Genomic DNA, 16,866 nt, shown 5'->3' on the forward strand with positions numbered 1-16,866 from the left:
ATGAAGTCTACAGCTATTATATAGACTGTCATAAAAGTTTAGAAAAATGAACACAAAAAATTAATTCCCTAAATTAATAAAAGAAATAAACATAATTCAACATTTAGAGGAGAATGAAGGTAGAAAATGGAAATCATGAACAAAAAAGGTTAAGATTTGATGATCTATTTTTTTGGTCTCAAAATTATTTCCTTAAAATGATTGCTATCAAAATAATAGAAAACCTTAAAATAATTTAGTGCACCTTTTCCATAGTTTGAACATGGGCTTTAGTACTTGAGCCCAAGATTAGGTGAGTGTAGATCTATTCAGGGAAATTTTTAATGTGAGGACCACCATAATAATCTACATTATGCAGCAGAAGTGTCCATGAATGCATTTTTAATAGGATGACTGAATATGTGGTCTGAAGATCAGAACAGCTATTCATGCGACTAAGTGACCCTGTTTCTTCAAGTCATGTAACAGGGGTGCCTCTGTGTGTAATGCTTCAGGTTCCTGAGTGGCTCTGAAAGCTATTAAGAAAATTGGGTTATATAGTAGATACACAGGCCAACAGCTGGCAGACAATCCAATTCTACCTAAGTGAGGTTTAAAATCTGTACATGCATTGAATCTCTTTGAGACTTCTCTAATTTATGGTTCTGGAGGGTACATGCTTTCACCTTTCCTAAGGAGAATGAATTTAATAGACCAAGTATATTTCATTGATGTTCAATGGATTATTATATTACAAGTCATGTGTTCGAAGATGAAAAATCTCTGGCAATATAACTAACTAGAACTAATTGGTACATAGCAATATTGATCACATTGCTTTGGCCTTATTGTTACTCTTTAAAAACAAGTGAGTTAATAAAACACACACATATTTATATATCAATGAATATAGGACAATATAGAGGTTATGTGAAAACCAATCTCAAAATCATATTGAATATTAGTCTTTTGCTAAGACTATTCAGTAAAAAAAAGGACAAAAACATAAACACTCATAAACATTTTATATACTCTTATGTATGCTAAAATAATAATAAAATTAAGTATATTTTTTCACATAAAGGACATGTCTTATGTAACAAACATCACAATAACATACAATGGCAGCTCAAGTTCATAATTAAATTTCTCTAAAAATTCAAGTCAACACATTTGATCATACAAGATTTAATTACACAGACTTAGAAGCTACCTGCAGAAACAAACATAAAACAAGGATTATTTTGGGGGTACCTGGGGTCTAAATCAATTTGTAAAACCAGTTTGTACAATTGTAACTACAATTTGTATTGTAAAATTGTAATCTGTGAAATCTCTTTCCCAGCCTTGGGCTCTGCCCCTTCCCCCTATCAGCACTAGGTCTAGGCAACACCTTGTGACTCCTTTGTTCTTACTTAATCTCTTCATGTTTCCTGGGCCTGGCCCAAATACTCCTTTGTCCTTGCCTCAAGTCTCCTCAGGTCTGGCCCACCATCTCATCTAAACTATCTATAAACTAAAGTCACAAGTTCCTCTTGGTCAGCTCTAACCTTTATCTATTCAATGAGGTCCCCTGACAATGGCAGCCCTACCCTTTAAAAGTAAAAGCATGTACCCCTCTCACTTGCAGGTCCCCTAAAGGACTCTTGCCTGCTTATCATAGAAGCATAACAGTAAACTTCTACAACTCTCACTCCGATTAAGCCTGAGACCTTGAATTCTTTCCAGACACTATTGCAGGTTTTCTGGTCTTAGATAAGCTCAGAATTCCTGCTGAATCTAGAGGAAGCCATCCCTCATCACTATGATATACCAATAGGCAAAGAATATTGGTTTATAACCAAGAGTAACTCAGTAAAATTAAGTAAATTCTTCCAGTAGAAGAAAATGTACCTTCAATATCATGTCCAAGAATTCATGATGAAAACATCAGAATTACATAGAAATTTTTGAAGTTAAAATTGGGAGTTAGGGGGAGGTTAAGAGAAATATTAAAATTTGAACAAAAGATGAACAAAGATATTAACAAGTTAGAATTTGAGAAAAATCTAAGATTACATTTTATTGAGATACATTATTGAATTTGCATTCAAGATTATTTTATGAGTACAAAATGAGAGAAGTGAGGTTAGACATTGGTTTTCTGAAAAAAAATGTTCTGAGAGTTTTAGTGAATTTCAATTTCAACATGAACAGTCAAAAATGTACTGAAAACATTTGCCTGCATTAAGAGAGAATAAACTTGGTTTTGGACATGGTTTTAGTGAGAGTGATAGTACTACTGTATTCTTCCCTGTTTAGACTGTATCTGTAGTATTCTATGTACTTCTGGGCACTACTTCATAAGGTGTTGGCATAATAGGTTGGGAAAAACAAAATAACCTGGAAATCATCCAATCCAGGGCACCTATAAAGTAGAAGTATCTTAGATCTATCCAATGTAAGGATCAGTTGAAGGAACTCAAGATATTTAATTTGAAGAAATATTTAAGATGTTAGAAATGATAGCAATCTTCAAATACTAAAAAAAAAAAAAAGACAAAATGTCATATAGAAGCTAATTGGATTTACTTTGTTTGACCCCAGATGTCAGAATTAGTTTCTGCTTTGTTTTGTTTCCTGTTGTTGCTGGTTTTGTTTTAAGACTTGAAGTTACAAAGAGGCAAAAGTAAACTTGATATAGGGAAAACTTTATAACCAATACAGCTATCCAAAAAATGATTCAGAGGATAATTTCTCACTGGGTATTGAAAGGGAAAAAAAAAAACAAACCTGGACAATCATTTATTCCATATATTGTTCCAGATTTTTTGTTTGCTGGTTTTTATTTGATTTTCTAGTAATATATTGGACTAATGATCACTGATGCTCTTTGCAAAGCTAAAATTTTGTGCTACTCAGATTATAGAAAACTCCTCATTATTTCATTGTCATTCTACATCCAAAGAAGGTTTAACTTTATAAACCTGGTTTAAAATCATGTTGTTGTTGTAGTTGTTTTCAAAAAATAATTCTGGAATTCACCATAGTTCCATTAAAAATGCAGTATTGGGTTTTCTCTGATTATATCAAATATGAGGGTAGATAAAAGTTTTCCAAAAGTGACTGTTGATAATTTTCATTGAGATATTATTTTAAGTGGCTGAAGTATCCTGGAGCAGAAATTTGTGAATACATATTCATACAACATTTTGAATGATAAGAAGCCACAAATATTCCCAACGACTTTAATAGAAAATATGTATGCAGGTTCTGTCATTCAAGTACTCTTTACACTTTATCATCTTTCACAGAGCTTCATATCCAAGGGGAAAAGAGAAAATTACAAGTACTTCTTTGTCAATGAATAAACATAAGGACAACCCTTATAGCATTTTGCAAATAGCGGTAAGGTGCTAGGCTGGTAAGATGGTAAAGATTCCATATGCTATCAGTTTACTTGTCCCATATCTTTCAGCCTTGGTATTCTAGTAGCTAATACCTGCATTTCCAATTCAGTCTCCAGAAATGTATGAACTTGAAAAGAGAAAATAAAGAAAAATTGAAAAGGATTTTCTCTCCCTCGTTAGAATTTTTTTTTTTTACAAATTCCTGCATAGAACTTACTCTAGTATACCCAACCCAAGCTATATGTATACCCAAAATCTTTTTATAGAAAAAACAATCCATTGAATAAAAGTTGAAAATGTTTCAATGGAAAGTGTTTAGTTTTGATAAAACTATTTTAATAAACTGACTTAAAAAAAAAGACCCAACCTGTGATAGATAGTAAGTAACTTGTTTTCAGTGGTAGCAGAAGGATTAGAAATTGTTTCTTATACTTGGTTACTATATTGATCAACGCATAGCCAGCAAAAACAACAATAACAACAAAGCCAAGCTAAGATTAATTTTATTCTGTTTTTCGGGAGTGGGGATTCAAATGTTCTGATCTCAGAAAATAATCTGATTTATAGTTTAGAAATTTCCTATAATTCTCATTGTACCTCTAATGATGAGCTTTGGTACTCACATATGTTCTACAGATTTTGCCCTAAAAACCAGCCTCTTCCCCCCCCCCCAAAAAAAACATAAGAGTACAGTAGAAATTTGCCATTCAAGCCTTCCTCACTCTTCTTTAATTTCCAGGCAAATAAAGAATTATTTTAAAAAGGGGCCAGGTAAAATATTTGGGATATAATCTTTCTTTACTATATATATTTACAGAAAAAAAATGTCAGTCCTTTTTTGTTCTAAAGAAAGGAAGTGTTTGTCCCAGTCTCCTAAGATTTTATGAGCATATAAAATAATGAACTTTTATATCTGTATCTAATTCTTTAATTTTGCCATTATGTCAGAGTCACCATATCATTTATTGATTAAAAACAGTGAGATCTGTTACAAGCATTTTGCATGTATTTTCAAAAAGATAAAATTTACCTTTGTGCTCCTGTTTGAAGTTAGATAATAAGTTAGTTTTTCCTGAGGCAATTGTGTTTTAAAAATGGTATTACTGACAGTAACTGAAAGCAAATTTAGACAGTAAAAGACCAGAGACAAGAAAATCTACTGTAAACAACAGAATAATTACACAAAGGAGAAAAACTTAGAAACATACATTTCATCCACTAATTTAAAACAACCCTAGAACCTTCAATTAATATTCCTTTCAGTTTCTAAACCCTAAGGCACAAAATACATTATTATACCAATTTTACAGATAAACTGAAAAACAGAATGCCTTACCTGATATGAGTTCAATACAAAGCCAAGAATTTGCCCAAAGGCTATATTTTTGCTAGATACAAAAACAGAGCTTTTCCTTAGCCCTGTGTCCACCTGACCATTTAGTTCTCTTCAAAAATAAATGCAACAATAGATAGATCTCCTGTAGCCAGTATGTAAAAAATGCAAGAGTTTTATGTTTATGTCATTTCAGAAATAGTAAAACACCCATTACAAACCTGGATACTGATCACCAAGATCTCACTATTCAAATTGAATGGAGCTAGAACAATTACTTAATCTAATCAATGGAATGAGGAACTGATGGCATCAGTATTTCTAAATTCTTTGTGTCTAACCTTTCAACTATATAAAATATTCTCTATAATCCTAAGAAAATTTCTTCCCTATTGTTGTTCATACAAGACTTAATGTGACTCAGAAAATAAAATGCTAAGATTTTGGACAGAATGGCCTGAGTTCAAATTCAGAATTTTTTCAGATGTGTGACCCTTGGCAGAATACTTAACCTCTGCATTGAGGTTTAAGGATTAGGGGTGCTTGAGATTCCAAAATATCAATACACCAGGTCCTGCTCAATGAATTCAATTCAAGTCTTCTCTCAGCCAAAGTAAAGCAAAGTTTATTAAAGATTCTCCTTAAATGGATAGAATCTTAAGGAGCCTAGGAATCTGTGACCCTTGTTTTGGACAAGCAGCCCAGAATGATCTGACACAGAGTGAGTCTGACCTAGATAATTTGACTCCTCCTGAAGACCCTCCCCAAACTTCTCCTTTAAACCACCCCTAGATTCCTCCCACAACCTTTTTGTATATAAGACCCCATCTTGCCTCCATGAAAGAAAGCCTGAGCATTTTCCAGGGCAGACTCACTCTGTGTCAGATTATTCTGGCCCACTTGTCCAAAGCAAGTATCACAGATACTGAGAGTCCTTAAGAGTCTACCAATTATGTCAAATCTCTAATAAACTTTGTTTTTCTTTGGCTGAGAGAAGACTTGAGTTGAATTCATTTGGCAGGACACAGCATTGGGATTTTGGGGTCTTGAGCACCCCTAACCTCTACATTTTATTTTTCCCTGACCTCTATAATATACATTTATATGCCTCTATGTAAGATTGTAATATAATTGCTTATCTCTGTTTCTCTGAGGGTAGATAATATCTTCCTTCAGTGATCCAAGTCTCTCCATATTTTTTTCTAAATCCACCAAATCATCCATTTCCTATACCACAGCAATATCCCAACCTTATGCTGTCTAGTTATTTTAAATAGTCTAAAACAATATTGATTAATATGGCTGACATATAGTGTAATTTCCCTGTTTTTCTCTTTCTATTAAATTAGATTTGATGAAATCTATTTTAGCTTTAACTTTGTCTGAAATCATGATTACTGATCCTGTTTTTTCCCTAATAAATCCTATTCCTGCTCTTTATTTTATATGTATTCCTATTTCCTATCACTCCTGTCTTCTCTACTTTATTTCTACTCACTACTTAGCCCTCCTATTACTTAAGGAACTCCCCCCCCCCCAAAGACTCACTCCATTAAGAAGTGTATTCTTCAAATATGGATCTCATCTCTAGACTGCATCCTTTATGTTTAGAATGTACTGTCTCCTTACCTCCACCTCATGGATTAACTCACTTTCTTCAGGGTAATCCTCAAGCACAAATTCAACCTAATGTTTTGCCTGATTTGCCTGATTTCCAGTGCTCTCTTTTCCTAGCTACCTTATAATTAACTAATATATATGTGCATGGGTACACACACAGAGACATATGAATATATAAACACACACATATATACCCACACATACATAGATATGCCTATATTCTGAATATATTTTCTCTATGTACTTAGGCATGAATATGTTGTCTCTCTGATATAACATAAATTCTTTAGTTTTTAACATTTATATTGCTAACATCTAACACATTTCTTAACATATAGTAAGGCTTGTTGATTGATGTTGCAAAAAAAAAAAATAGTAGAATTCTACAAATCCTTCTTTTTTCCTTCCCTATCCCATTTTAAAGTACACATAACAAATAACTACATATTCCTTTCCCAGTTGTTTCCCTTGCAGAACTGAATTGATTTGAATTTTTTTTTTTTAATAGAAGAGACCGTCCTTCTTGTTTTATCTTCCCATATTGAACAGGCCTTGGAATAGTCCTGTGTATCCCTGAAAATGAGGAAATAGAAATCTTGTATTTATGGTCACTTAGTTGGTTTTAAAAGGGAGATGTGCTTCAAGGAGTTTATAGCACACAGAGATGCTTTGATGAAGAGACACGGAGAATTTATATTTTGTCCCAGGTAAAAGTATCCATCAATGTGACTCAGTAAGTTCTTGGAGACATATTTTGCATAGTGTGATGAATGACTGGGTTTGGTCTTTTATCAGGCAGAATCTTTGAGTGCAAGAGACCTACACTAAAACTTCTGCATTTTTCCAATAGACATACTGAAAATGTTCATATTCTATTACTTTCAAACCCAGGAAAGGCCATTCTTTACTTCCAGTCAATTAAAAATAGCAGAATAATAAAAGAGAGATAGAAGAGGTGCTCTTTTCTCTCAATTTAGAAAGAATCAAACAAAGCATTTACTAGCAGAATGTGAAAATAAAACCAAAAAGTGAATTATTCCAATACAGCAAGAATGGTTGAATGGTTTCATGGAATTATGGTCAAATAATTTTATGGAATCTAAGACTTGGAAAAGATTTCAGGAATTACCTAGTCAAACTGACACCTGACCAAGAATTTGATTTCTGGGATACAGTAGAATCTCCATACTTTAAATGCACTCCTTGACTAACGTGAAATCTCAGAATAGTCAATGTCTCTTATGTCCTCTTCAAAGAGATTAACACTACTTCCAAATTAATTTTCCTTAAGCGCATATATGACCAAGTGATTCCCCTTTTCAATCAACTTGAGTTGATTACTATTGCCTCTAGGATAAAAGATAAAACTCCTATGTTTACCTTTCAAAATCCCTAACAATTTGGCCCAACCTATCTTTCCAACAACAGTGGTCTTACTCTCCCTCTCTCATGTTGTGATATAGCCAAACGTGACTTCTCTTTCTTCCCCACAGATAACAATTCCTTCTTAATGCCCTTGCCCTGGCTGTTACTCAGGACTAGAACCTTCTTCTTCACCTCCAGGTGATAGAATCCTCTTGATTTAAGATTCATTTCAGGAGCAATATTCTGTATGAAGCCTTTGATGATTCCTCCCCCTTTTCTCTCAAATTCCCTACTAACAATTAAATACATTTTTCTATTTATTCACTATATATTTATGCTTTATATATTATGCAGTTGTTTCCTCCATTAGAATGTAAACTCAATAGAAGTAGAGATCATTTCAGTTTTGGACTTGTATCTTGAGATCTTAGCCCAGTGCCCAGAATATGATATCTGCACAATTTTGATTGATATTTTAAGACATTTCTATTCAATTTGGTTTAACTGTTTCAAATGACTCATTAATTGGTTTTGTGTGCCAATATCAACCCTCCCTATTTATGGAGTTTTAAACTTAGAAAACAGACATTTCCTCCAAGTTAAAGAAATACACTTTGTAACTCATTTTTTTCCTAAATGCTACATTTTAACTTCTAGGATTTTTTTTTGAATAAAAAAATAATCACAGTTTTTAATGATAGATATTCTTCCATTTAAAAAAATACCCTCTTTTAAAAGTATTGTCTTCCATTCACTGACTTCACTTTTCTGCACTCATTTCTTCCCCAGTCGCCTGAATTTCCCCCAACTTCCTTTTCAAATAATTTCCAGCTAGAAATTTTATATGATCACAACAAATTCAAATTGATCTTTAGCACCCAAAGTGGTTTGACTTCTTATAATGACCTATAAACTGATTTGAAATAGCTAATGATATTCCACCCTAATAATTAATTAAACTAGTGGTTTACTCAAGGTAGTCCTTGAATTGGTAAAGAAGTGAGCACTAAGTCTCTTTAGTCTGTAAGGGTTCTCCTAGTCACAAAGGCACCTATTACTGGAATGATCTCTGGGACAATATTTTGGGAATAACCTACTTGGACTGGCATATCTCTTTATCTTGCTAGACCAGTTTTAGAGATAGAAATGTGGATACTCCAATAAGCTTCTAGCCCCAGTTCTTCATTTTGAGCAAAAGAGCTTCTTCTAACTTGTCCCATCATGTTCTACTCACTCAGTATAGCAGACTCCCTTGGGATAATGCCATATAATAGATTTAGTTGCATAGAATATATGCTCACAAAGTGAACATGGACTTGGAGATCATTTCAAATTAAGAAACACTGGGTGCCATAAAAGAAGTTCTTCAATGCTGCTGTACAAGCCCATGTTTCCCACAGATCACCAGGCCATGGCTCTAAGCAGAGAATCACGAGACTATACTGAGACCTGACTCCAGCAGCAGAACATTGTCTTACTTATTAATATTGCACCTGGGTCCATTTCCCAATGGTTAACAAAATCCTATTAGCCACTCCCCAGAATACTGAATACTAGATTGCTATCTCCCTAACACCTGCTGTTTACTTTTTCATACTTGCCCTCTATAATGCTAATCTTATAATATGGAATTCCACATATACTAAACCTTTCCACTGAGCCCTCTGGAAATCCTACACCATAATTAATGAAATTTCCTTCATCTACGTAACTGTCTCATGCTTCTTCCATCTTTGGACTCTTGCTTGTTCTCTTCAAATAATACAACAGCCTTGGAAACTCTTTGTAGTACTGGCTTAGAAATTCTCTGGACAGGAAATAATTACTATGGCACATGGAAATTTCCTGATTATCCCTAAAATCACTCAAGAACTTTTGCTCTTTTGTGGTTCATCCTATTCAAATTTAAAACTTAAACAGATGCGAGAGACTGTGTAGCAGCCAGCACCCCAAGCGTCCTCAGGGTTTACTGTCACCACAGGTTCTTGGATCTGCTTTGATAAAGGAAAGCAACTCGAAATGGATTAGCAAGCTTACTTTAATCAGTCAAACATATATCATCTACCTCGTTCAGGAGAAAAAGGTAAGCACCCTGAACTTCAAAGTATACAGGCAGAATTATCAAGACAGAAACAGATCAAGTACACAGCTTTCCAAACTGTCCAACCATTACATCCATACCAAATCAACATCTGGGTTTCAACATCTGAGTTTTTTCAAAGCCGGGGCGCTCTGGACAACAGCTTTCCAGAATCCAGATCAAATCACAGAACACTTCTAAAAAGTGAGCCCCAAAACAAAGCCTCACATTAGGGCTTATATAGCCTTCTCCTGGCTCAGAGAATCTAACAACCTTCTGGACCCACTGGCAAATCAAAAAGAATCTACTGAAAAACAAGCCTCCCACCCCAGGCTCCAGGTGCACTTTAGCCTAGGGGCAGGGAAGATCTTTAAAATTTAATCTTCCTATACATATAGCCCAGAAACTGACAACATAGTTGGGATTTAATGCAAACTTGCTTATTGATATTGGTTAATTGATGAACTTACCTATATGAAATGAGCATGGAGAATTTTGTAAATATTTTTAAAATTGTATTTTGAATATATTGTACTACTTTAGAGGCCTGTGTGTATGTGTGTATGTATGTATGTTCACATGTGTGTAAAGGGAAAGAGGATGAAATGTTAGGTTACATATTTTACAAATGGTCATACAAAGGCAACAGACATTAAAAAAAAGGTGAATCTGCATTCAGAAATCTGTTCTCTCAATTCAGTTCTGAGATTTTCATGAACGATGAGGATTTTCTTTTTCTGTTACTGAACTTACTCACTTTTCACTTATAGTATCTGAAGCTGTGTCAATAAAAAACTACATACCTAATGTTAAATTTTCCCTTATGTATTGTTCTCCTTCAAATACCATCTGCACCTGAACTTGTAGTGAATTAAAGTGAATAAAATATAAGCAAGGTGGGCAGAAGATATGCCACAAGGACAGTCTAAAGTACAACTTACAGCAATTTAGCATAGCCGTGCACTGCTGAGAAGTAAAAGCAGCAGATGGATTATGTTGACATACAGAAATCAGAAATGAGGTGGTTCATTTCTTGTTTTAAAAAAAAAGAACATTGTATGGTCTTTAGGGTAAACACATGCCAGGCTCTCCATGCAATAGCAATGGGTTGATGGTAAGATGACTCTTGAAATTACACATGGATAGAACTAAATTTGGACAGAACTTCATGTTTCACATCTAAATCTTTTTTTCCCCTTCTGTGAATTCAAGGTGAATGACCTAGAGAGTATTTCCTAAAGCAACAAGAATGTCATCTTGTGTTTTTCATAACAGTCAACTTTTACAGCTGTCAGAGCTTATGGATCCAAACAAACTCTGGTTATTATAGTCTGAGAAGTAAATATAGCCTGAATTGTGAGTGACAGGCTCGGGGATAGATGAAATGACAAGCCCCTTGAGGTCAGTGATTATGTTATATCCCCCCTTTTTTTATTGTGTTAGGGAAGTAAATATAGTGACTAAAACATTAGATCTGGAGTGAGGAAGAGCACAGTTGAAATCTGTCATCAGACATTTAATAGTGGTGCAACTCTGGTCAAGTCACTTAATCTCTATCTGCCCCAGTTTCCTCATCTATAAAATAAAGACAATTAAATACAAATAACTACCAAGTTTATTCTGAGGGTAAAATAAGATAATATTTGTAGAGTATCTTGAATACGTCAAGGTGTTATATAAAAGTTAATTGTAAGTATGATTATTTTGGTCTTGACCTATGATTTTTTCATCTCAGTGAGTACATAACTTTGAGTTCAGAGATGATAGGCCAATAAATATAGAGTTGGAAGTGGACTTCAATGCCATTTATTCCAACCCCCTCATTTTACATATAAAGAAACTGAGGCATAAGATTAAGTGATTTGCCCAAGGTCACAGAAAAAATAGGTGGCAGAGCAGGAATTTAGACATAGGTCATTTGATTCTATATTCAGCAATATATATATTTTTTTGTTTTTTTGGAGGGCAATTGGGCTTAAGTGACTTGCCCAAGGTCACATGGCTAATTTTTTGGTGTGTGTGTTAAGTGTCTGAGGTCAGATTTCAACTCAGGTCCTCCTGACTCAAGGACTGGTGCTTTATTCACTGTGCCACTTAGCCGCCCAGTATTCAGCGTTTTTTCCATTATGTCATGCTGCTTCTTCCCCCATTGAATGCATATAGAAAAAAATTTAGCAGGTTTTATCAAATTGTCTGGGGGCACTGTGATATTGTCGCTTGCATATACTCATATGACTTATGTGTAGAGGAAGCATTTGGACTCAATTATCAAAGGCATGATTAACAGAAAACCAAGTCAGTTAGCATTTTTTTCCCTTCAAATAGACAGGGTTTTCTTTTTCCTTTAAAGGAAAAAGTGCTACAAAAATACAAGGTATTCTTGTTTTACCATTATCATCTTGTTTTATGATATACTATAGATTTTAAACACTTTCTAATTCCCCTGTGTATGCATGTTTACTTGATTTTGTGTCAACTTGCTGGTGTCTCAGAAAGATCAGAGAAATAAGGGTCATATGCTAAGTGGTTTCTTGTACATATCATTTCCCCCACTTATATCATTTTGGTATTGTTGGTTTTATCTTAGTCACTCAAAAATCTATATAAATGAGTTTCCCTCTATAACTGTCCTTTCATTTCTATAGCTAGAATAACTTTTCTCAATTTCTAAGAGGAAATGTTTGAGTTTATGTGACTGCTTCTATAATAAAAAATGTCAAAATACACATTTCTCAAATTAGTTTTATATTCCACAACCACCCATCTCTGTTTTAATGGCTATTTGGCTGTCGGGGATCAGTATTACAACCCATTTGAAACTGTTTTGTCTTGTCGAAAATTGCTCTTCAGTTTTTCCTCAAACATTTCAAATGAAGCAATCAGAACCAAGGTGATCTTGAAGCTCCTAAGGAGAAAAAATATCATAGAAGTGATAGGAGATAGGAGAGCTGCTTTTAATAGTACCAAACTGTTTCTGTTCTATCAGGATGTTCCCTTTCTGCCATCAGTCTTACTGCCCAGGATACATTCTTTATATCTCTTCCCATTCCCCCCATCCCCCCATTTCACAAAACTGTCTTTCTTCAGTCTCTCAAACAATTGTTAACTCACCTTCCCCATGATACCTTGCTTGATTAACTGAAATATAAATTTCCACTAGATCTCAAGCTGTATAAAAGGGAAAGTCTAGTGAATTTCTTTGGTTATCTTTCCACTTAGCTATCCATCTCAGACATATTCCCTTTTTTTCTACCCCTGTGACACTTCCCTATAAACCAACCTAAAACAATACCCTCTGAATGTGACTTCCAGAGACCATGCCCACCCACTCTCTGGTGAAACTTTGGGAAATATACCCTGAGGCTGAATAGTGAGGTTCAAATGACCTTTTTGGGGACTCAGTTCACTGCAGTAAACAAGGTGATAAATAATTGTGACTAATGGACATCTGAAGGTCTCCAAAGAAATGTCTGAAACAGGGAATATGTAGCAATAGCCTAAAGCAACACTGTTTCTGTTACTGGCATAGGAAACTTAATTGACAAAGAGTATAAGAGAAATAATAAGGAACATCTGATCAATTTAATGAGTTCTTCAATCAACCTAATGAGATTACAAGGCATGGACCTTTGTCTAAAGGAATCTAAAGGGCACTTTCCATGGAGACATGTTTTAAACGAGTATATATAACATTCTTCTCATTGATTTTTCAGTAAGTGTGAATTAGGTACTGACATACAGACTCTCTTCAGAGAAGTTACCCTTTCTTAGCATATCTATATGTGAGCTATTAAATGGGACAGGGTTTTTTGGTGGGAACACTTTCTTTTCCCTGGACTGCTAAACTGGAGTGCAATAAGAAGGGAGGAGGGTTTTTCTTCTGTGTTCCTCATCCTTCAAGAATATTAAAAGGATGACTTCTGTAAGAAGTGGATAGCATTGCAGGAATCTGTTTGTCCTAGTTAGCCTGAGAGGGGATTTCTTAGAGCTGCAGTTTTCAGATTTTATATTTTTGCCTTTACTTTTTTTCTGCCTTTTTATTTTATTTATGAACAAAGGCTAAAGAATCATGATGCTGAGAATAGATGCTTTCAGTTTTGAATGATGTCATTCAAGAATTGAGTACAACCTCAAACGTCCTTCTTCAACTGGTTGCGTAAGGGAATATCCACTGTAATATACTAAAAAATGATGGGCCACTCTGTGTTTGAAGACCTATTAGGAGGAGGAACTCATGATTTCTGAAGGTAAATTATTGTGGTTAAGAACTGTATGGTCTACATATTTGCTTGTTTGTTTTCTAGATTATTCCTTAGTTGTACAGTGGTAGCTAGGAAATATAGTATTGGCCTTGGAGATAGAAGACTAGAGGTCTAAGTATTTTCCACAAATTGACTACTTGTACTGGACTAGTCATTTCACTTCCATATCTGTAAAATGAAAATAATATTACCAATGTCATAAAATTTTTCAAAGATAAAATGAGATTATATATGTGAATCACTTCGTAAAGTGATATATAAATTCTAGGCATTGTTATGAAGTAATCAGAGAGAAATTTAAAAGAGCAGGAATAAAATATGTCAACAGGGATGTATAGGAGATGGTCTGGTGGAAAGGATTCATGAGAATTGCACAGCCAAAGTGCTCCATTGGTAGCCTTGTGTTCTCAGGAGAATGTAAGGGAAGTCTTTAGCACAACAGATAAAGCCCTTTGGTGAAATTATAGGAGGACATGGTCAAGAGTTTAACAGGGAGGGCATAAGGGGTTGCCAAAGGCATGATTCAAGAGAGGGAGCAAATTGAAGAGATCACAGATGTCTTTGACTATTTAAAAATAAATCTCTTTGGGACTTCCTCTGCATAACAAAAAAAAAGTTAATAAATCAAGGAAGGTTCATAAGCTACAATTTTCAGTAGACATCAATGCACAGAATAACCTCTATGTGGGATTACTTTATTGAGAACAATTGTATATTGTGCAAGGTGACAGAATTCCCATAGTGGTTTCACATTCTAAAGGGTTTACATGCTAGAAGTAAATGAAGGTTTAGGATACAATGGTAGAATTGTGATTACATCTGTTTAAAAGTAACTTCAATGATAATATTATCAACTTATAATAAAACTACTTTCATATGCATTTCTGAAATGAAAATTTTTTACATGGCTTGAAACTATATATTAGGGAAATTAATTTATAGAATGTCACTTAATTCATCATAAATAATAAAGTTGCAAAGAATTATATCACAGACATTTGTAGAAGTTGGTGATTCTTACTGCTCCCTAGAATTTACTTTGGATTCAAAAGCTTGGGTTCAATCCCTGATTCAACTACTTCCTAGAGTAATAATGTTGGTATAATTAACAATATTGAAGGAAGCTTTATGTGACTTATGATACATTGCATGGGGACCACACTATGTAATTGCTATAGATAAAACTCTGGGTGTCTAATGATATATCTTATTTAGAAAACTTTCTGGGCTTCCCAAACTCCTCTAACCCTAACTACTTTCACAGTAAACAGTGGAGATATGTTACAAAAATTTCTTGGCATTAAGTGCAAATGTTAAAGTAGACAAGGCACATTATGGTAACACATATTACTAACAGGAAATGTAAGAAATATAAAAATGATAATAATATAAATAATAATTTTCAATTGAGAGGGAGGAATTCATAGAATCAAAACTGTGTTGGGGTCCCGGTCCTTACTCCAGCATTATCTTACATTATACCAGGTCTTCGGATGTCTCTGGCTTCTTGTCTCCATGAAGAACTTACCCCCACAGAACACCCAGGGACACAGAAAGTATGATGTAAACCTGTTTATTCCATTATAGCTTAACAGCACCATAAGCAACCACAGGAACAGGCACAGGAACTACCTCACTTTCAGGTGGAACTGGAACTAACTGAACTCCCTCAACTCACTTCCTCCACTCCCAGGCGGAACTGGAACTAAGCAAGAACTAAGCAGGAACTAACTCACTTCCTCTATCTCCCCAATTTATATGCCTTGTGGGGGCATGCCTTGTGGTGCCAATCATGTTCTTTCCTGAGTACGTTGTAAGAGACCAAGAAGCAATGTCCTTCCCCGAAGTCCTTTATGCACTGCCACGCAGAGTATCACTCTTGTGTCACTGTGCCCAAAACTCCCTTGTCCCTGGTTGGTTAACCCCCAGGCAAAGCTGTCCCAACAATGTCCCTCAGAAAGCCACATGCACCCCCTCTGGCTGCCCCCTTGTCACCTGTCATGTGGGAGCCAGTCGTGCACTCTCCCGAGTGCAAGGCAAAGGAGTATGTGTTAAGAGGAGTCCGTGTTTATGGGGCATGCTCAGTGCCACATCAGCCTTTCCCAACCCAGCAGAGTCAGCCTCCACGACCCTGCGCTCAATGCCATATCGGCCTTTGCAGCCTGGCAGAGTCGGCCTCCATATCTCCAAGCCCCTGCCCCTCAGAGGTCACGTGCACTCCCTCTGACATCTTGTGACTGCCACTGTGTCTCTCACACTCGTGGTCCTAACATCTCCCTTTTCTTGTTTTGCAGGTGACTGCCAGGGGGAATAGCCATAGCGACAGGATGTCTCAAGCTTGCCTGCAAAATAGAAAAAGCACAGCGAAATGCAAACAACCAATGATAACTTAAATAGCCACCAGAAGCATCATCCAAGGTTCACACTCAGGGAATTTATTCCCTCTTCTCCACCACCGTGGCTTCCGAGCACCTGGACCTCTCTTTTGCCTCTTTTTCTTCTTCTCTCTCTCCTTCCTGCTGTTGGGAGTAAGGTCAGATGTTTCTAGCCGGAACCCAACTTCCTTCTTTTTTGTTTTGTCCATCTGGAACAACATAAGCATATCCTGGTCCCCACGTTAGAACCCGCCCTGGACCATGCCATTGGCCTTTCATAGCTTTCCACATCACTCGATTCCCCTTTTCTTTGTCTTCTTTTATGTGCATCCCTGCTCTCAGTGAACTCCACTTGGGCATAACATGCCAAAATTTTAAGGCAGGGGTTAGGTCATCGTTCCCCAATTTTAAATAATTATAGGTATACACTGCCATATGTAATGCTGTTTGCATCACTTTTCTC

The sequence above is a fragment of the Petaurus breviceps genome, unplaced genomic scaffold (assembly GCF_028583685.1).
Source record: "Petaurus breviceps papuanus isolate PSGF00001 unplaced genomic scaffold, PetGlider_PUasm1.0 40, whole genome shotgun sequence".
Taxonomy (NCBI): Eukaryota; Metazoa; Chordata; class Mammalia; order Diprotodontia; family Petauridae; genus Petaurus; species Petaurus breviceps.